The sequence below is a fragment of the Pinus tabuliformis genome, chromosome 8 (genome assembly GCF_031772625.1).
Source record: "Pinus tabuliformis cultivar Carrire ecotype Pingquan chromosome 8, CPIR1, whole genome shotgun sequence".
NCBI lineage: Eukaryota > Viridiplantae > Streptophyta > Pinopsida > Pinales > Pinaceae > Pinus > Pinus tabuliformis.
The window spans coordinates 62,479,526-62,501,037 of NC_142294.1; the positions used below are offsets into that span (position 1 = coordinate 62,479,526).

A 21,512-nucleotide genomic window follows, 5' to 3' on the forward strand; every position below is an offset into this window, starting at 1 on the left:
ATCATAAATTGAGTTTTTAAATGAGGGAGAAATTTATTATGGTTATTATTTTTAATGTAAGTTGATTTATGATAGTTATTTAAAAAAAAAATTATATGCGTTGATTGTTAGAGAAAAACTTTCTTTAATTTAGATGTTTCTGGTTTCATTAATATATTTCCTTACAAAGATACTAACTTTCTTAAAAAACAATTTTAAGATATGCTCCAAATAATAGTGACTTAACTCATTGATTTTGTAATATGAAGAACAAAAACAAATTTTATATATGTTTAATAAAATTAAATATTAAAATAAAATAGAACAATGTCATTGATTATATTAATAGATATAGGTTATATGTTTCTAAAAATGGCTCAATTATTCTATATATGTATATTATACTAGATATTCAGAAGGATTTCAGTTACAACCATTAGTAAGTCAACAGCCTTTGTGTTTTCTTGTGCAACTCTCCTTCCCCGAAATCTGACACCCCCTTATTCAGTGCCAATTCTTTCTTCAACTGTTTCATGTCGTTCAAGGCAGTCTGATATTGCACACGGTTCCTTTTCATTGAGTGCTAAAATAACTGCATTCAAAGCTTTGAGAGGGTCGTCCACATGATGCATAAGAATTTCAGAGATGTCTGTGGGAGTTATTTCGGCGCCTCTGTGTATACTCTCCTCCACTGCAGAAAAGAGCGGATGATCTTCAATCTGCAAGTAATTGAAAGCAAGACATTTGAATGCAGGAAAAGCACAAAAGAAGAGGTGTATGTGCATATCCACATGTCTGATCTCAACAGTGCAGGGTCGAGCCTATCCCTGTGGTTCGTTGTGAAGATAATTATTCGTTCCTCTCCGAAGCGTGACCACAACTCGTTTGTGAAGTTCAGAATACCCGAAAGAGTAAGTCGGATTCTACTTCTCTCTTCATGATCATCCATTACCACTACATTTCTTTTTCCATCATCAAGGTTCGAAGGCTTGGAAAAATTGTTGGTCAAGTCTAGCGAACAGTCGATATCCTTGATGACAATAATCGATTTGTTGGTTTTTTTTATGAGCAGCATGTGAAGTTCAGAGTTGTCTTTAACCTTTGTGAGATCTAGGTCATAGACGTCATACTTCATATAATTAGCCATGGCGGCAACCAGACTGGATTTCCTGGGGTTCCAAGAGGACCATAAAGAAGGTACGCTCATTTCCAAGAATTACCAACTCTGCTGTGAAACTCTTTTCCTCTCCCGGACCGGTCCAGGTCCCTTATGATCTTCTCCTTCATTGCGGGATCTAGGGCCAGAGAATCGAAAGAGGAAGGATGGTTGAACAAAACCCCTCTCCATCCCTATGCATTACCACTATTATTGGTATAGAGGGTTCTCGTGCTCTGTTAGAAAATTTTACAGGGCATAGGAGAGGAGTTTGGTTCAAAATTCAGTTGCTACAAGGTAAGTTTTATGTTGCGACAAGGATATCGCAACTACATAGAGGCTTAAATAATACACAGGAAATAAATCACGGCAAAATAGAGTAGAAACAAAAAGGTTGTCGTAAATTTACTCGTGAAGGTTTAGAACCACATCACAACATAACATACTTTGTATTTATTTCAAAACATAGGAAAATACATTCACGTGATAAATGGAGGCACTGGTTTTCATGCACCCACCAAAATGTGCTCCACAATTTTCTCTTCACCTCTCAGACTTTCACCCTCTCTCTCGCTCTCTAACTTGCCCCAACTATGAAAATGACTTTTACATTCATATTTATCTCAACATACAAATTTGACTGTAATACATGACAGAGCAAATAATTAATACACAGGATGGGCGATTATACAAAATAATTGGTTTTCTGAACTTGCAGGTGTTGTAGAGTGTGGGCAATAGTCGCGGATTAAATGTCTACCATATCTATTTACCAAAATTTATTAAATGCCTTAAACTCTTTGTTGTGTTGCGAAATGATTAGCGTTGACTTCAATCCTTTAGCCTACAAACAAAATCACAATCGTGAAGTAGTTGACTGGGCAAGCATGGTGTTTGTTAGTGTTTTTAAGATGGTGGTTTGGATTATTATTTCCAACACTCCCCCTTAATCACAATTTTTGCCATTGACAATTCCCAAACAGTCTCTGAGATAAACAAAACTTTCATGTGCCAATGGCTCTGTGAAAATATTAGCAAATTGTTCTTGTGACCTTCAGTGTTGCAACACAATTTCATCATTGTTAGTCAACTCTCTAATAAAATGATATTTAACATCAATATGCTTGGTCCTCTTGTGAAAAACATAATTCTTTGATAATGTAATTGCTGAGGTGTTGTCGCAGAAAATAGTTGTTGTTCCCCCTTGGTCATGACGAAGATCCCTCAACATCCTTCTCATCCAAATTGCTTGACACACTGCTGTTGTTGCGGCGACATATTCAGCTTTTGTTGTTGACAATGAAACTATCGGCTGCTTCTTGGAAGCCCATGAAATGGCTCCGGAACCCAAATGAAAAACATATCCTGACATGCTCTTTCTGTCATCGACACTTCCTGCCCAATCACTATCAGTGTAACCAACCAGCCTAAAATCATCTGTTGCGGCGTACAAAATACCATACTATTTTGTCCCATTGACATACCTTAGAATCCTTTTCGTTGCTTGCCAATGTGTTTCCTTGGGTGTCTCCATGAACCTCGACACCAAAATCACTGCATACATTATATCTGGCCTAGTGGCGGTCAAATACATCAAGTTTCCTATCATATTTTTGTATAATGTCAGATTGACATTGCTACAACAATCTTCTTTGCTCAACTTCAACCCCATGACAGTTGGAGTTGGTGCGGGCTTGCTGTTTTGCATCTTAAACCTCTCCAAAATGTATGCTACATACTTTGCCTGAGAGATAAAAATTCCATTTTATGTTTTCATCACTTCTATGCCCAAAAAATATCTGAACAACCCCAAGTTAGTCATTCTTCATGACTTGTTTGAAATCAACGATGAGGAAATCATCACTCCTTGTAAAAATCAAATCATCTGCATATAAGATGACAATAAGAATATTACCATCGCTCTCTTTGATGTAGAGGGTAGTCTCTCCGTCCCATTTGTCGAAACCATTGTCCAACAAGTAGGCATCTATCTTATTGTACCATGCACGCGGTGCTTTCTTTAGCCCATAAAGATCTTTCCTCAATCAATACACTTTGTCTTCTTTGCCTTCTACCTCAAAACCAGGCGGTTGCGCAACATACACTTCCTATTTCAGAAATTCATTCAAGAACAATGATTTTACGTCCATTTGATACACTTTCCATTTATGTTGTGTGGTAATCGCCACAACTATACGCACTGTCTCCATCCTTGCGACTGGCGCAAATGTCTCTGCATAATCTCTTCCATGCCACTGCTTGTATCCTTTGACAACTAGCCTTTCTTTATGCCTTTCAATATTTCCGTCAACATTGCTCTTGGTCTTATAAGCCCACTTAACTCCAATGACTTCTTTTCCTTGCGCAAGGTTCACTAACTCCCATATGTCATTCTTTTTTATTGCTTCTATTTCTTCCTCCATTGCCACAACCCATTTTTGTTCTTTGACTACATATTCAAAATAGATTGGGTCATCAACATGAAAAAATAATGCAAATAAGGAATTTAGACCAGCGCTACTATCAACTTCATCTTGCTCATAAATTTCATTTAAATTTCTGAATTTTGGTCTTCTTGTGCTTGCTGAAGATGGACTTGACATGTCACTTGGTGTTGTGCTTTGCGGTGTGCTTGGAGAAACACTTACTTGATTATGTGACGTTGTCCTATTATTTGTTGATGGTGTTACTTGTTGCCTGCTTTGTTGCGCTTGAATAAGTGTAGAGGGAGTCACTGTTGAGGAATTACTTGCTACTGTCAATTCCTCTTTGTCCTCATGTGGTATACATGCTTTGACATTGATTGTCTTCTCTAAAATTCCATCCCATGCTTCCTCTTCTATGAACTGCACATCTCTGCGGATTATCACATTCTTTGTTAATGTATTGTAGAGATTGTATGCCTTGGATTCATCACTGTATCCAACAAATATACATTTCTCCCCCTTGTTGTCCAACTTCTTCCTCAACTCATCCAAGACATGTGCATACACCACACATCCAAAGACTCTCATGTAAGTGTTACACAACATTTTTTCGTTGTCCCTGTACTCCCCGTCTATGATCCTAGAGGACCTCTATAGTGTACCCGACATGCTTTCCCATCATGAAGAAACTCCCAATATTTCTCTCTTCATGAGCAGAATAATTCCACTTTGCATCATTACCCAAGAATCTTCCTTCTATCCTAGTTTACAAGACCGATGCTACTGACCAGTTTTCTCCTCGCACCGATTTACAAAGATTAAAACTAACCCTTGCGCTAATCAGATCGACTGAGCCATTTTGTGGTCGCGCCAATCCTCTTTTGGAAGGTTTTTTAAATAAGGAGTCGAAGCTTCCATGTCCAGAAGCTTCGTAATGGAAGTCTAGTAGATGGTTGGGCCAGATAGAGCCGAGAAAATAAATTTGGTTTCCTTTCCCCTATTAGGATGGAACAACCTCAAGAGATAATACCTTCTTCCATAATGAGAGGAACCATCTCCCATCCATCCAAGATATATAAGCCTCTCTTTTTCCCAAGCAAAAGCTAGTTGGAGTTTTGGAGCAAGTGTGAATAACCAGCAAGTCATTTATAGGTTATAACTTTCTAGTGTGTGTTTTAGGGAGAATAGTGTGATTTTGGTTTGGTTTTAGACTAGAGGGAAAGAGGCTTTAAACTTCCATTTTTTGGGGCTATCCATGAATTGCTAGCAGAAGTGTGGGAAACCAGATACGTCGGAGGAGACCAACAACGTCAAAGCACCGGTTTTAATCTGTTTTTAATTTATATTAATGCAACTATCAATTGATTTCCTACATAAAGTGTCATTTTACATCTTTATGGCTTAATGTTCCTTGACCTATTAAGTTGGTTGAATACAATATTGCATGCTATCACGTTTGTTGTTGTTGTTGTTTTCTTGTTTCAGGTATTCGAAGGAAGGAAACAGAAGATAGCTGGAGTGAGGAAGTAGGACCATCACCAAGCTGAATAGTGTTCTAAGAGGTAGGCCCTCTTAAATGATTCTAGCTTAAGGAGATTTTCCATAGATTTTTTGTTTGTGGCTAGACCCGCTCTCTCGGTCTAGAGGAATTGTTTGTGTCAGCACTGAGAATTTACTTGCACCAAAAAATGGCGACTCCACTAGGGAGCCAATCCTTCTGTTTGATTGATTGTCATTTTATGGTTTTGTGTGAATTTTTATAGTATCACCATTTCCCTTTAGTGTTCTCTGCTTTGCCTGGTTTACTGCTCTGGGCCTGAAATTCACAGTGGCAACTCTGGTCTTAGCCCTTGAAAATTTTTATTTTTTTCCTTGAATCCTCAGTCAGCGCATTTATTTTTCCGACAGTCGCGCCGATCAGCGCGAGTTTCTCAAAAATAGTTGCGTCGACCCCCTTTTGGCGCTTGTTGTCAATTAGGCAGTCGTGCTAATTCCTGTAGGTGAAGATCATGGTTTACCCTAGATCATAGCCAGCGTCTCTTACCCTTCTGATTTCTGTCTCTCAGCTCGTTTTGATTGTGTTCTCCTTGGATGGAAAGATCTTTTAGCTTGGTTTGTATGATTGGTTAATTTGCATTTCCTTCACTTGGTTTCTTGAGTTCTTGGATGGTGTATAACCTTAGGGCATCTAGGTCATCAGCCATTCACTTGTTTTCCTGCTCGCAAAGTCAAGTACATAGTCAAATTTTATCCTTGCATTTCATTTGATTAGTCCTTTCGTTGTTTTGATTTCCATTTAACAAGTTTGAAAAGTTTCATTTAGTGTTTGAGCATCTCTTTTTGGGCACATATCACATTGCCCATCTTGTTTTTGGTTCAATTGTTGCTTCTTTAGTTTTGAAAGGAATTCTCTTTTATGCTCACTTGTGATTGATTGTATTGCGAATGTTTCATTGAAGTGTGAAGTGTTTGCGAAACATTCATTCCGTCATTTCATTGAAAAATACATAATTCTAGTTTGTTGCATCAATATGTTAGGTTAGTTAGCATCATTGAAGGCTACAGTTGCATCATCACTTGTGTTGCAAAAGAAATTAATTCTCTTTATTAGTGAAAGGGCTACTTGAAGTGCATTTGATAGGAAAGTTAGGAATTGGAAAGAGCTTTTTATCATTTTTGTTTTCAAAAGGCGAAATAGTGAAAAAACATTTTGCTTTCAATTGTTTGTTTTGTTGCATTTGAGTGTGATTTCTACTCTCATTAGTGTAAACAATTCATCGAATTGAAAGGGTCTTGTCTCATTTAGCTGCATATAGGTGTTTTTGAGTCACATTGATAAGGCTTGAAAACCAAGACATAATTTCAAGATAAACTCTAAAATGTACTCAATTAACCTAAGGCGCATTTTAAATCTAACGATCACATCTTAGAAGGTCTAGGCTAGAGACGTGTTTCGGCGTCTTAAAACCTAGCAGTTGTCATTCGCTTCGGCACTAGACAACGCTACTACGGACTTGTGCTCCTTGTACCATCGAGTATATAAAGGGAGACCCCACTAGGTTGCAATCCTTTATCCATAGGAAGCCGAGCATGCCACCTTGTAAATGTGATACGCCGAACACAACATTTAGGGAGATTGTCTACCTGTACTTCTTGGTTCGCCGGGAGGTATTCTGCAGTTCATGGTTACCTGGTAATTATTTTTACCTAGATCATCCTGAGTAGTCATTTCGATCCTTTTGACTCCCTAAATATAAAAGATCACCCGAGCGTTTGTCCTTTCAAGCTTGTTTAAAACCGAAAGTGATAGAGTCACCTTTGCTTCTTTCTCGACTCTTAAAACATGAAAGAACACCAGATTTTTTTTATGTCTTGAAAAATTGTTGCCCACAATCTTATAACATCCATGTTAGTATTTTTAAGACCACATCGTGAGTATACCTTTAAATACATTTTAAAGCCCTTGAAATCAATCTCTCTTTTGGTTATTTGAGACAAGATCATCGTGGCTGAACCAATTGGTTCACCTAGTTCCTCTTCCTCTCCTCTCTCTGAAAGATTGTCTAAGGAGCCTTTTCCTGAATTGCCATAGTCACTTGAGGACCAAGGTGTTTAGCTTGGAATTGTTCTGAGTATTCAACCTTTGTCATCTCGTCCTCCCCCTTCAGATATTGGGTCACTTTCTGACATTGGCCTGGAATCTCCAGATAACCCTCTCCAAACTCCCGAGAGTCCGCCGACTTCTGAAGGTTAGCTTGGATTGGTTGTTTATCCTCCGAATCCTTTGTTCGATCCCATTGCGATATCACCGCAGCGTATGTACATTCCATACGATCAGTCGGGTATTCCTTTGGAATTATCCCCTCGAACATCTTCGGTAGTCCGTCGTCATCTGTTTTCACCCATGGAATTAGAAGGAGAAATCCCAGTCTCCTCTCTGGGTCACTCGGAGGTTTCCACTCCACACACAGTCGAGGAGCAGGAATATCCTTTCCCTCCTAAAGGTTTCTCTTACACGGGAAGCATTCTGACTAGTGTTTATCTTGAGTTACCGCGTAATTACGTGACTTTAGCTCAGTTAGTTTTAGGCACGCCTACTTCCTCATCATTGTATCACAACCCTGTTTGGGCATCTGGCACTATGACTACCATAGGTCCATTCATTCAGAACCCGACCACCCAACAAATGGTGATTTCTACAATCACTTCAGTCCAGGTGCAACCCACCATTCCCAATCCTCTTGTTTGATCGGTCTGGACCCATCCGGTTCAACCGACGATCTCGAGTCATGTCGTTGTCAGTGCTTCGATCTCTCCAATAAGTGGATAGGTTGTTCCACGACCTGGGGGGCAAAGTCCGAATGTTTCTATTATGTCTAGCACAACCAATGTGAGTGGCTCACAACCTCACATGGTTGGGATGAACCAACCCTCTTCGGGTGCCATTTCAAATCTTGTTGGATCAGGTAATGTCCAGTACCAACAACCAATGTTGGTCCGTCTGGGACAAGTCACATCTAATACCAGCAGCCCAATATGGCTCAAGGTCAGTACCAACTCCTTATGTTCCATATGGTTCACAAACGATGGCTAATCTGTCATACATCCCTCAACTTGGACCCTATGTCTAGCCTGGTCCATCTGCCACGCCCGGTGGGTGTGGTCAGATACAGTTGGGGAACTTTCAAGTTGTCATTCGGGAACTATTCAAGTACCTTTGCAGTAGCAAGGACAACTCCTGCAGTAGCAAGGGCAACCTTCATTGCAGGAGGGGCCATCCATGTAGCATCAAGGCCAGATCATGCCACAACAAGGACAACTGCAACAACCGCATGGGAAACCCTTGCAATAGTTGCAGCAAACCATGTAGTCGTAGGTGCAGCATGCATTGTAATCCTCGCAGCCTATGCCTTCACAAGGTCAACCTTTGCAGTCATAGGGAAAACCTTTACAGTGCGAGGTCAACCCTTGCAGCCACAAGGTCAACCCGGGCAACAGAAACCCTTATACTCATATCAACAGGGTCAACCCTTGCAAGGGCAAGGCCAGGGTCAAGTCCTGCAGCAGCAACCGTAGAATCCTTATGTCCAAGGCCAACAATTTCATCCTCCTTTTGTCCAAGGAGAGCAAGTCCAAAATTCTTATGTCCAAGAACAAAAAGCACAAAATCCTTACGTCCAAGGGCAGCAGGTCCAATACCCGTTTGTCCAGGGGCAGCAGGTCCAAAACCCTTATGCTCAGGGACATCAAGTGCAAAATCCATATGTCCAAGGCCAGCAAGCTCAACAACCTTTTAACCAGTATGTTGCTTATCAACAGCCTTTGGCCGGACAGTTTCAAGGCTTTCAAGGTCAGAATCCTCCCTACGGGTAAGGTAACCTACAGTGGGGGAAAAATCAAATGCCTTATGGACAAAACCCTCCACTTTGGGGACAAAATCCTTACCAGCAGGGATGGGTCCCGCCAGTTGGACCCCCTTATCGACCTCAAATGCCTTTCAATACCCAATTGTCATTCTTGGCTATGCTGGAATTGTCAGATGTGTCTAGACTCACGAATGATCTGATTCTTCATTCGCCATACTGGCCTCCGGTTCCGTCCAAGATTCCGAGCGATTGTCCAAAGTTTGAAGGAAAAGCGAAAGAGGACCCTCAAGCCCACATGATGACATATCACCTCTGGTGCTCCTTGAATTCCTACGTTGATGATTCCATTCGTCTTCGTCTTTTCCAACGAATTGTTATAGGAGCTGCGTCCAAATAGTATATCGAGCTCCCCTGGAATACCTATCATGACTTTAACACTCTCGCCATGGCCTTTCTCACACATTTCCAGTTGTCGATTCGCTATGAAACTGGCACCCATCTGTTAACGTCACTCAAGCAAGACACAACGACTCACATCTCCGATCACATCCATGAATGGAGACGTAGGTGCCGTCTGATTAAGTTTGAAATTTCTGATCAGTTGTTGACCGAGTGGTTCACCAAATCATTTGTCAACAAAATTGCTAAGGACATTATCGTGGGTGGATGCGTCACTGAGGAACAAGCCATCACGTGTGCCCAGTATCTAGACCTTGTCTATTCACAGTTCGGCACGTTACATGGTGTGTTACCCGATGCACCCAGACCATCATCCGATCTGACGATATCTAAGTCCCCCGCTACCCCTCCTGTTGATGGAGTAATTGGTTCAATGACTCAGAACCTCGCAAAATCTTCTTCCAAATAGAAGTTCGTATCTAGCACTGCTCCCATTGACTCCTCTCGCAATGCATCCAACCCTGGTAAAACTTCGGAGGTTCACACAGTCTATTCTACCGTAGCAGATAAATCCTCTAAAGGTATGAAGAAAGGCAATGGCAAGGGTAAAGATGATGCCCCAAAACAGGGTCCTCTTAAACCATCTGCTGGTGATGCTTCCCAACGGAAACCTAAGTATCCATGCCTCATTTGTTAGGAGGATCACTATACTAAGGATTATCCCAGATGGTCCAAAGTTAGTCGTTTGCTCAAAGGGACCTCAGCTATCTTGAAAGAGCCCTTTCCATCCCAGCAGACTCAAATGGTAGACCAGCCTCAGTCATCTTCTTCCTCAAGTTCACAAGAGTTCATGATGAGTACCCCGATAAACGTGGCTACCAGGTCAAAAGATTATCAAACTCCTGCCCCGTCAACAGGGAACGAGAAAGAAGGTACCCCTTCTTCTTCTGCCTCATCTGGTTCCAGTCCTCTCCATATAGAGCGAACTAATCCTGATTCTGCCATTCAACCACCTTCTCTAGGTGTGCTTCGAAAGTCCTCATACAATCCAAACGCTCAAGCCACTCAACATTATAACATTGTTGAAGATTTGGCTCAAGCGCCATTAGCTATGTCTTCTCTCAAGGTCCTTCAAAGCTGTCCTTCTCGGTGGAAATCGTTACTGTTGGCTAGTGGGGGTATTGATCCAGCTGACTCTAATCTCATCTGTTTTGACATCGAAAACCACATTCCATATTTACCTCATCAAATTCCTTTCTCATTCAGGTAATCATAAATGAGAAAACCATTCATAGGACCATCATCGATGAAGGTGCTTCTACATGCATCATGTCTATCGCTTGTTGGAAGGAAATTGGTTATCCTACTCTGAACCAGTCCCCTAATACTCTAGAAGCTTTTGACAGGCGCGATTCGTGACCATTCAGTGTCCTTCCCAACATTGCCATTACCTTGGAGGGCAAGATGGTACATGTCGAAGTAGAGATCGTTGACGCTAATCTTAACTACAATCTTCTACTTGGACGGAGCTGGACCCGTGCCATGTATGTTGTAGCCTCCTCCCTCTTCCACGTGATTCTTTTTCCCCATCAAGGGAAGATAGTCACAGTTGAACAACTATCCTTCTTTGCCTCTTCCTCCTCGAATGGCAATGTTCTCTATGTCAAGCACACTAGAGCTCCTTATGAGAGTGTGGGTGCAGGACTTTTAAAAGATCCTGCCTTAATGGGCATATTTCCACTCCCACCTCCTCATGTTGCCTTTGTCAAAATTATTTCGGTCAAGTCTGACCCTTGGGTCATTCCTTAGCTGGATCTTGTTGATACATGGGGTGAGGTTATGTCGTTAAGTCTTGTTGAAATTGATTACGTGGAAATTGTTTCAGCCTCACCTTAGGTATCCTCTAATCATCCTATCTCGAGAACATCTCTCGATGTGTATTATCAATCCCTGTGGCTTGGTTCTGGCCCGACGGTCATGTCTATATGTCTTGAGAAGTTCTCTTCTCTGCTGCCTATTGACATGTCAGTTTCTCCTACCATTGTCAATCTCTTTCAACAGAGGGCACCTTTATCTCTTCATGGATTCACATTTTTTCTCCCTCCCCGAGTTTTTACCAATTGCCCATTATTGCAATGGGGTTGTCATCTGACTCGTAACCCTCCCTCGCCAAGGGGGCATGGGGGCACAACCTTATATGAGTTCTACTCTATTATTTGGCCGAGTCGATTCTTACTCGTCATGTCAACAGTAAAACTTCGGTTTTCATCTGTGTTGATTGATGACCCGAGTACAAGCATGGATTCTCTCAAAAAGTACTATGCTTAGGTCATCTTACATGGTTACTTTTGTACAATAGTGTGTCATTCATTTTTGTACAGTGTGGTTTGGTGTGTTATTTTGCAAGCAGCTTCCCTGCTTATTATGTTTTTGCCTGCTTTGCAGATGTTGGTGTCTCCTCACATCGGTTTCGTTGATGGTGCTTGCCGTAGTACCTGGAATCTATCATCTACGGCATGGTCCATTTATGACTCCCATGGTGAGTTGATTGATATTCAAGGCATATTTCTAGGTCGAAAAATAACATCATTGATTATAGCATGGTTATCGAATTATTATCAAAAGCTATTGTTCTTGGCATCCAAGAATTGGTTGTCAACCTTAATTCACAGCTTGTTGTTCTTCAACTTAACGGGAAATATTCCGTCAGAAACCCTTAGATATTGAGAATGTATCTACGTATTCGTCTGCTAGAGAGAAATTTTGATTACATTACATATCATCATATTCCTTGACACATGAATACGTTAACAGATGCATTAGCTAATTATGTTCTGGATAGACATTTGCGAAACATGTGACAACTCAAAAACAAAAACATGTGTACCATAGTAAGTAAGGAAGTACAACATATATATGTGTGTGTGTGTGTGTGTGTGTGTGTTACGGTAATGTTTGTCATACATAAAAACCTAAAAAAATAATGTGTGCGTTCGAAATACATCAGTGGCTCACAGGCCTTATACATCCGTGGCTCGCAGGCCTCAAAAATATGGAATGCTAGACTTATTCACTAAACATCGTGATGCTCATGATAGCATGTAACTGCGTGGACTACACGAGTCAGCAATCGGCGAATTCGATCTGACACCCCCACCATATGCCTCTAGTACTAGCATGGGACATCACCCATCCAAGCATACTCTGGGATCCCATGGGTCAAACCCTCCAGATTCGGCACAATATCCTCCTCGTTGTCGCTTCCTCCTCATAAGGAGCAACATCAAACTACTGAGCGACGCGTCTGGCGATTGGGGACATCCCGACAGGGTGTTTTGGTCCAACATCTGCATTCATAAAATCGAATTGTCATGAACACATATATTTCAAAAAACAATAAAAAACATCAAAAAGTTTAATTTTTTTTTTTGTTTTTACCTCCATCATCAAAATCCTCCCCTTCTGGGAGTGGCATATCCAGATCCCTATAGAAATTGGTACCACTATAAGGCCAATCTTCCACTACGATCAGTTGTCATTGTAACCACGAGAAAAAGGAGGGCTTATAGGACATTTTTTGGGCCCCTGTAACCCTGGGCATCAACTCACACCAACGGACCATTCGTGGGTCTCGTGGCATCGACAGATCTACCTTAGTTAGGTGGTATTAGAACAATTACACCCATTCCAAGAAGACGATCACTAGCATAGATCCAAATCAAAATTGCTTCAGGTGTCCCACTTTAGCTTTTGATAGCTGGCGCTTCATGTTGATTTTCATAGCTTCCGCCCGGTTAAAGATGGTGAGTGTTGTGCAGTCGATAGTGTACTGAAACTTCAACTTGTTGGGACCCAGCCACTCTATTGATGGTCAAAAGTAGCACTGTCAACACAAGATCCCGAACAGTCATAATCTCGATCTTGCCACTTTTGGATTTGAGAGCTTCTAGGCAATGTTCAACAAGTAGCATAGTCACACTTTCCCCAATTGGCCTCGACCCATATAGGTTGACTGGTTCCCCTCTCTAAGACAGTCCTATGATGAAATAAATGTCTGAAGTCTCCAACTCCAGCTCTTGGTCACCGATGATGAAAATTTCCCGATTCACATCCCAGAGACTGATTAGGTACTGTAGCAACTCAAGTTGGGCTCATAGACTTGGTGTAAGACAGAATTTGAGGAGCCCACAGTTCCTCAAAGCCTCCAATCAATTTGGATCAGCTATTGCTTCCAAATCCACCATTCTTTCCAGTCCACCATTTTTCACGATTTCTTCCTGCAAAAACCATGTAATCAAGTCAATGATCATCCTTGGCCAGAAAAATTTGGGTTCAAACGACTGAATTGAGTCAAAGACATGAAATTTTTTTGCTCATGACGTCGACACAATTTTTTTAAAAATAGTGGCATCAACGATGCGGTTGGTAGTTTTAGCCACCCCCAATCGACGCGATTCCATGCCCAGAAATCACGCCAACCGAGGGTGAATTTTTTTTCCAAAAGATCCCCATGAAAGCCAAAAAATGGATAAAAATAGGAAAAATCAGTATGAAAATGGAGCTTAAGGTCTTGGCTCTTACCTGCAACAGGCAGCTTAGCGAATGACCTCCCGGATCTTCTGCAATCTGCTCCGAAAAAATTAGGGCACAAGTGGGTAAAAAGCTCTTCACACAAAGGTAAAATGGTAAATGTTAAAAAATAATTACTTTTTCCCTATTTTATTCATTTTTCATGAAATATTAGGGTTTTGAGTATTTTTTGACCTATTTTGCCTCAGAACTGGATAATGCATTTACCTTTCTTGTGCAGCGAGAGGTGATGGATTGTTGATGATGGTACTGGAGTCGTGTTTCAACTCTTTTCTCAGCTTGTAAATCTCAAATGAAAAGATCACTGAGTATTTTTCCCTCTTTGACTCCTAAAAGAGAATAAAACGGGGGGTCTGCTTTTAAGTTCTTTTCCGACTCTTTAAACACAAAAAGATTGTCGAGCTCTTGACGTTTTGAACTTGTTAAAGGTTGCGAAATGTAATTTACCCAGTATACGTTTACCCCTTTTTCGGGCTGGGATAAACTATTTACGAAAAAGGTACTCCTTAACTGAAGTGGTCAAGTGGTTTTCTCAAGTATCGTTTTCTACCTTTTCAGGCTTGAGAGACACAAATGTACGAAGAGGGACCATGTGGATTTTTCTTTTCCGTGTCTTTCTCAAACTCTCTAAACATGAAAAAGATATAGAGTTGCACCTTTATCAGACTCGTTAAAACATTAAACGACATTGGATTCGTCGCCATGACGAACGTGAGTTTCTCCTTCCTAGGGCTCATTAAACTTACTAGGTCAGATTCATCCGTAGGACGAACTTACAGTGCAAGCATATGTTATCCCCTTAAAGCTTGCGATAAAAAATAATTGGGGTACTTGCTGGAAATGGTGGGGGAAATTTTGGAAATTCGATCAGTTGTGTCGACAGCTCACTCTTGAACATGACACTTTCTGCTTCGTGTCAGGTTGGGATATCCTCCTTTTCATTTGACCTTCCCAGGTTGGGCCGCTCATTTTTTCTTTCCCTTTGACCTCTGCATTGTCATCATGACCACCGATCCTATTTATCCAACAGCTGCCAAACTCCGGAATTGTGTCACCAATATGTTCAAGGGTCAGTCCTTTTGTTGTTACAGTTACTCTTGATTCTCTGTATCATCTGAAATTATTTTCATCCCTTTGTCTCGTGTCGATGATGTGGGATACATCATGGCCCTCCTTCGACATGGTCATTTCATGTCGACTTCAGCTCATTATCCAGGAAGCTGGCCGAGAGACTCCCTTCCATTACCCTAGAGCATGCATGCCCTAATGGCAAGTTCTTCGCACTCGACGACAAGTTCACATCATTGGCTTTCGATCAGGTGATCTCACGAGTGTTCAACATTAGTTTCTTTATTCACATTTCGTGAACTGTGCTGCCAATACCTTGAGAGCCATTGTCATTATTGGTGGTTTCTCTCGCGCTTGTTAACGGTTCACATCATTGACCAGTAATCAAGCGACTTCCTAGCATGTTCGACGTCACCACATTCATTCACATGTTAGGATTTGTACTTTTATTGGGTTATTTGGAACGCAAGACCCTGGGCTAAGATTACACAAGTCCAGGTTGCGAGGCGATGTGACATGGTCATGTTGATATACATGTCTCTTTCAAATGGATGGTTGTGACCATAACATGAGTTGTTATATGTTATCATTCTCATTATTGGGTAGTTGCAACCATACCTTGGTTTCATTATGATCCTTTCTATTGGATGGCTACGCCTATACCTTGGATCCATTTACATGATCATTTTTTGGATGGCTGCATCCATGCCATGATTCATGTATCATTATTCAGAGTTTTCAGTGATGTATATGTATCTATGCTTGCTTGCTGGTTTCCAATGACAGACTCTGGTTCCCCGCTTCCACTTGTAAAGCATTTCACCCCTCACTCTAGTTCGGCCTTCAAGCTTTAGGGGGCATTTGTTACACAACATTTTTTCACTGTCCCTGTACTCCCCGTCTACGATCCTAGAGGACCTCTACAGTGTACCCGACATGCTTTCCCATCATGAAGAAACTCCTAGTATGTCCCTCTTCATGAGCAGAATAATTCCCCTTTGCATCATTTCCCAAGAATCTTCCTTCTATCCCTGTTATATACCTAGGGGGGATAATATCGGGTACCAAGGGAGGTACCCAAGGTAATAATGTAATAATGGGATGGGCCATAGTAATAAATAAGGTGGTTAACCCATATCATGTAAGGGACCACAAGTAGTTAATAATAATGTAATGGGCCCATGGTATTAGTTTAATGGTATGAGGGAACCATGGTAATGATCCATGGTATTGTATGTATGAGGCCTATATAGAGGCTAGAGACTCCACATGGGAGATAGTCAAGTATTATTGCATGAATAGGCATATGGCTTGTGGAGTGTTCTCCTTCCTTAAGGAGTGAATGTATGGTGTTGCCCTACCTTAAGGGTTTTGAGATCAATAAAGAATCATTTCATATTATTTCTGGGTTTAATTATATTCTCATATATTTTCTTGGTTAGATCTATAACAAGTGGTATCAGAGCTATAACAAGTGGTATCAGAGCACTTTCTTGGGCACAAAAGTGGAGATTTTTTTTTATTTTTGCAGGGTTTCAGGGGCGGTGAGTTGCAGATCAGATCTATACGTTTTGGTGCAAGATCTGCAAAATATAATTGCAGATCTGTATTCTTTGTGAAAAAATAGCTGATTTCAAAAAAAAAATCGGTTGAGTCGGAGTTCGGATGAAGGAGATATCGCTGATCTAAAAATCAGTGGGGTTGCAGACAATTTTTCAGGGCAGCGAGTTTGCGGCACAGATCTAGACATCCTGGTGCAAGATATGCAAGATATAATTGTAGATCTGGAATATTTGTGAAAAAACACCTAATTTAAAAAAAAAATCAGTCAAATCGGAGTCCGGATGAGGGGGATATCGCTGATTTAAAATTAGCTCTTTTTTTAGAAATTTTGGGTGACTGCGGGAGAGTAGCAGCGCAGATCTGGAATTCTAGTGCCTGGATCATGATTTTTATCACATAGGCAGATGCAGAATGATTGTTCCATTTCTGAAAATAGGTCATAATAAGGATTCTGAGCAATATTAACGAAACTGTGACAATTTCAAATTTTCGCCAAGTAAGCGAATTTTTTTCAAACCCTCTTCATGGCGACTCTATATTTTACAGGAAAAGATAATGGTCCTACTATTGAAGAATACATAAAACAACATAAGTGGGTATGGAAAAACCATTGGAAATGGTGGGCAGTGGAGGATTTTAGAGATGAGGCAGCCACATGGTGGGGATTACTTAACCAACCAAAGTGTTACAACCTGCCTCATGAAGAATTTGAAAAATTCCTTTTAGACCGATGGTCTCATACTAGAAAACAAGATAAGGAGAAACATATGGGGTTATTTCCTACTGGTATATCTTTATTGCAGGTTCATGGATTGATTCAGAAGGAGAAAATCGTTGTATCTATAAATCCTAGTTGCAAGCAAAATCTTATAAGTGTTAATTTGGCAAAAAGATTGCAAGTTCCAGCAAAACACATTGAAACTGCACAAGTTGATAATGAGGATGTTCAAGTGTACAAGGAATTGAAGATTTCTATGGATAAATATGTGTTGCATGGTGATTTTTATGCTTCAGAGATGGATAATATGGATGTTGTTTTGGGATATCCTTGGATGGAATCCGTGGGTACTATCAATATTAATGTGCAGAAGAAATTCCTGAAGCTCTGGTATAAAAAGAAGAAAATTACATTACAGGATATTTCCATTAATAAACAGGTAGAGTCCAAGGAGGCTGAAGCAGAAGATGTTCTCGAGTCTAACATATTAGATGATGAGCTAGTAATGATAGATAATCAAACACAAACAGAGGCTGAAAAGGTTACAGGTGCTGATACATCAGAGGAGGGCTCAGTGGTTGAAGTCATAGTGGAAAAGAAGACACGACAACAGGCACCACAGCAGGGTGAATTAAAGAAAAAGACATCGTGGGTTAAAACTTCAACATATCATCACCCACATCACCCCACAAGAAAACAACCAATAAGATGGCAACCAACTAGCCACAAGGACAACAACCCCCGTATCATGGATAGAAAGGAGCCTAAATCCACCTACTACACATCAACACAGAAGAGTTGCCACGGTCAACTTCCATCTCAAGCGAGCGAGGCACCAGTGAGATCGAGGGTTCACCTTTCTCTTGGATGGCTAGATGCACGTGCATGGTACCAGTGGACTACTCTTTTGAGTAGATCTTATTATTTGTGTTCTTCCCATGTTTCGGGAACGAAACATGCTTAGGGGGGTGGAATGTTATATACCTAGGGGGGATAATATGGGGTACCAAGGGAGGTACCCAAGGTAATAATGTAATAATGGGATGGGCCATAGTAATAAATAAGGTGGTTAACCCATATCATGTAAGGGACCACAAGTAGTTAATAATAATGTAATGGGCCCATGGTATTAGTTTGATGGTATGAGGGAACCATGGTAATGATCCATGGTATTGTATGTATGAGGCCTATATAGAGGCTAGAGACTCCACATGGGAGATAGCCAAGGATTATTGTATGAACAGGCATATGGCTTGTGGAGTGTTCTCCTTCCTTAAGGAGTGAATGTATGGTGTTGCCCTACCTCAAGGGTTTTGAGATCAATAAAGAATCATTTCATATTATTTCTGGGTTTATTTATATTCTCATATATTTTCTCGGTTAGATCTATAACAAGTGGTATTCAGAGCTATAACAAGTGGTATCATAGCACTTTCTTGGGCACAAAAGTGGAGAAAAATTGTTATAGCTCTGATACCACTTGTTATAAATCTGATCCAAAAATATATGAGAATATAAAATAACCCAAGAAAGAACAAGATTGAAATAGATAGAAATGCTTCTTTATTATCAAAACCCTTAAGGTAGGGCAACACCATACATTCACTCCTTAAGGAAGGAGAACACTCCACAAGCCATATGCATGTTCATACAATAATCCTTGACTATCTCCCATGTGGAGTCTCTAGCCTCTATATAGGCCTCATACATACAATACCATGGATCATTACCATGGTTCCCTCATACCATCAAACTAATACCATGGGCCCATTACATTATTATTAACTACTTGTGGCCCCTTACATGATATGGGTTAACCACCTTATTTATTACTATGGCCCATCCCATTATTACATTATTACCTTGGGTACCTCCCTTGGTACCCCATATTATCCCCCCTAGGTATATAACAATCCCAGTTTACAAGACCGATGCTATTGACCTGTTTTCTCCTCGCATCGATTTACAGAGGTTAAAACTAACCCTCGCGTTGATCGGATTGACTAAGCCCTTTTCCAATCACACCGATCCTCTTTTGGAAGGTTTTTTAAATAAGGAGCCGAAGCTTCCATGTCTAGAAGCTTCGTAACAGAAGTCTGGTAGATGGTTGGGCCGGATAGAGCCGAGGAAATTAGTTTGGGCTCCTTTCCCCTATTAGGATGGAACAACCTCAAGAGATAATACCTTCTCCCATGATGAGAGGAACCATCTCCCATCCATCCAAGCTATATAAGCCTCTCTTTTTCCTAAGCAAAAGCTAGTTGGAGTTTTGGAGCAAGTGTGAATAACCAACAAGTCATTTATAGCTTATAGCTTTCTAGTGTGTGTTTGAGGGAGAATAGTGTGATTTTGGTTTGGTTTGAGACTAGGGAAAGAGGCCTTAAAATTCCATTTGTTGGGGCTTTCCATGAAGTGTTAGCAGAAGTGTGGGAACCTCGATATGTCAGAGGAGACCAACAACGTCAAGGCACTGGTTGTAATCTCTTTTTGATTTATATTAATGCAACTATCGATTGATTTCCTACATGAAGTGTCATTTTACATCTTTATGGCTTGATGTTCCTTGACTTATTAAGTAGGCTGAATACAATATTGCATGATGTCACATTTGTTGTTGTTGTTGTTTGCTTGTTTTAGGTATTCAAAGGAAGGAAACAGAAGATAGCTGGAGTGAGGAAGCAGGACCATCACCAAGTGGAATACCGTTCTAAGAGGTAGGCCCTCTTAATTGATTCTAGCTTAAGGAAATTTTCCATAGATTGTTTGTTTGTGGCTAGACCTGCTCTCTCAGGCTAGAGGAATTGTTTGTGTTTGCACTAAGAATTTACCTGCACAACAGTGAGTGACACTATGCTTTCTTCCACTCCATGCCTCTTCAGTAACCAATGTGGTCTAATTGTCATTCTTCAAACTCTTGTTTCTGCAGGGCAAGAAGCATTCCAAGATCGCTATAGTTGGGTTGGCTTAATAAGTCAAGAAGATTGGAGGTGTAGCTGATGATAGGGAATTGAAAATGGATGTGGGTAAGAGTCGGGCACTCTAAAAGGAAGTGATTTTCATCTTCCACCTTCTTACTATCACAAATTTGACAAATTCTATCATCCAGCAGAGGCTTAGGAGTAGACCACTCCCCGTCTCACTCCGAAGCTCATGAGAGTTAGTTCTAATCCTAGAGATGTTCATTTTCTTCGTAGTGCTATTCAAAATAGAGAGATAATTCTAGTTATCAAGGGTGGGGTTGATCACCTCCTTATAGTACCTTAGCTTCCTTTTACTTTCCAACTCCTTAGCATCCCACATATTGTCCTTAAAATGGAGGTAATAGTACCTTTGATACTTTCCTTGGTTCGCATGACGATCTCCTCCTTAATCCCCCAAAGGTTGAGCCAAGACTAAGCATCCTGACGACACCCGCGCTTGACTAAAGTTAGAATAAATTTTTGAGAGCCTCTTGGATTCCAAATTGTGAAGCTTCTTCTTATACATTAGATATCTAAACATAAACACACTTTCAATGGGGGACATACCAACTTCGATTAAGAGGATAGGATAGGGAGTATTTCCCTTGATCTTGAGGTTATAGGTTATGAATTGCTTTTGGATCATCTCAATATATATATAACCACATTGATTCATTAAATTATCATTATTTCACATCTTACCATCTTGTTCATAAAGTTTATATGTGGGATTAGTTTCCATATTTTCTCTATTGCATTTATTTTAGAGAGTTTATGATTAAACCTTGGAAATATAACGTATTTTCACTTATTCTCAAAATTTGGGTGAGTTTGGAAACAATTACAAGTATATTTGGAGATTTAAACAATGGACATTTTTACTAGTTAGTCTTGAAGTCAAATTTCATCTACGACAATTGAAGATTTCTCATGAATTTGGATCATCAACCATAATATTAACTATGGAATGAATCATGGACCATGGATAAGATTAATTTGATTGATTTTGAATTATTAGCAAAGTTTTTGTAATTATAGTTAATTTTCAATGTTGATACATGATAAAATGATTTAAAACTACTTATGGAATTAGGAAAAAAATTGAAACTAATTTTCTCGTCGAGATTTACATAAAAATTAAAATGTTATTATATATTCTTTTGGAACAAAACAATATTTTCAAAAATGTAAATATACTTTTGAAAAATAATAACTCATTATATCATTCAAGAAAAAACAATGCTTCACCTATCAATATCCATATGAAATGCTATTCTATTTATACTA

The 21,512-nt window shown here is 40.2% G+C and overlaps 1 pseudogene; it reads right to left on the reverse strand.

Moving 5' to 3' along the window:
- Positions 1–383: 383 nt before the first annotated feature.
- Positions 384–8,339, reverse strand: LOC149234155 (AAA-ATPase At3g28610 pseudogene; annotated as a pseudogene).
- Positions 8,340–21,512: the final 13,173 nt, after the last annotated feature.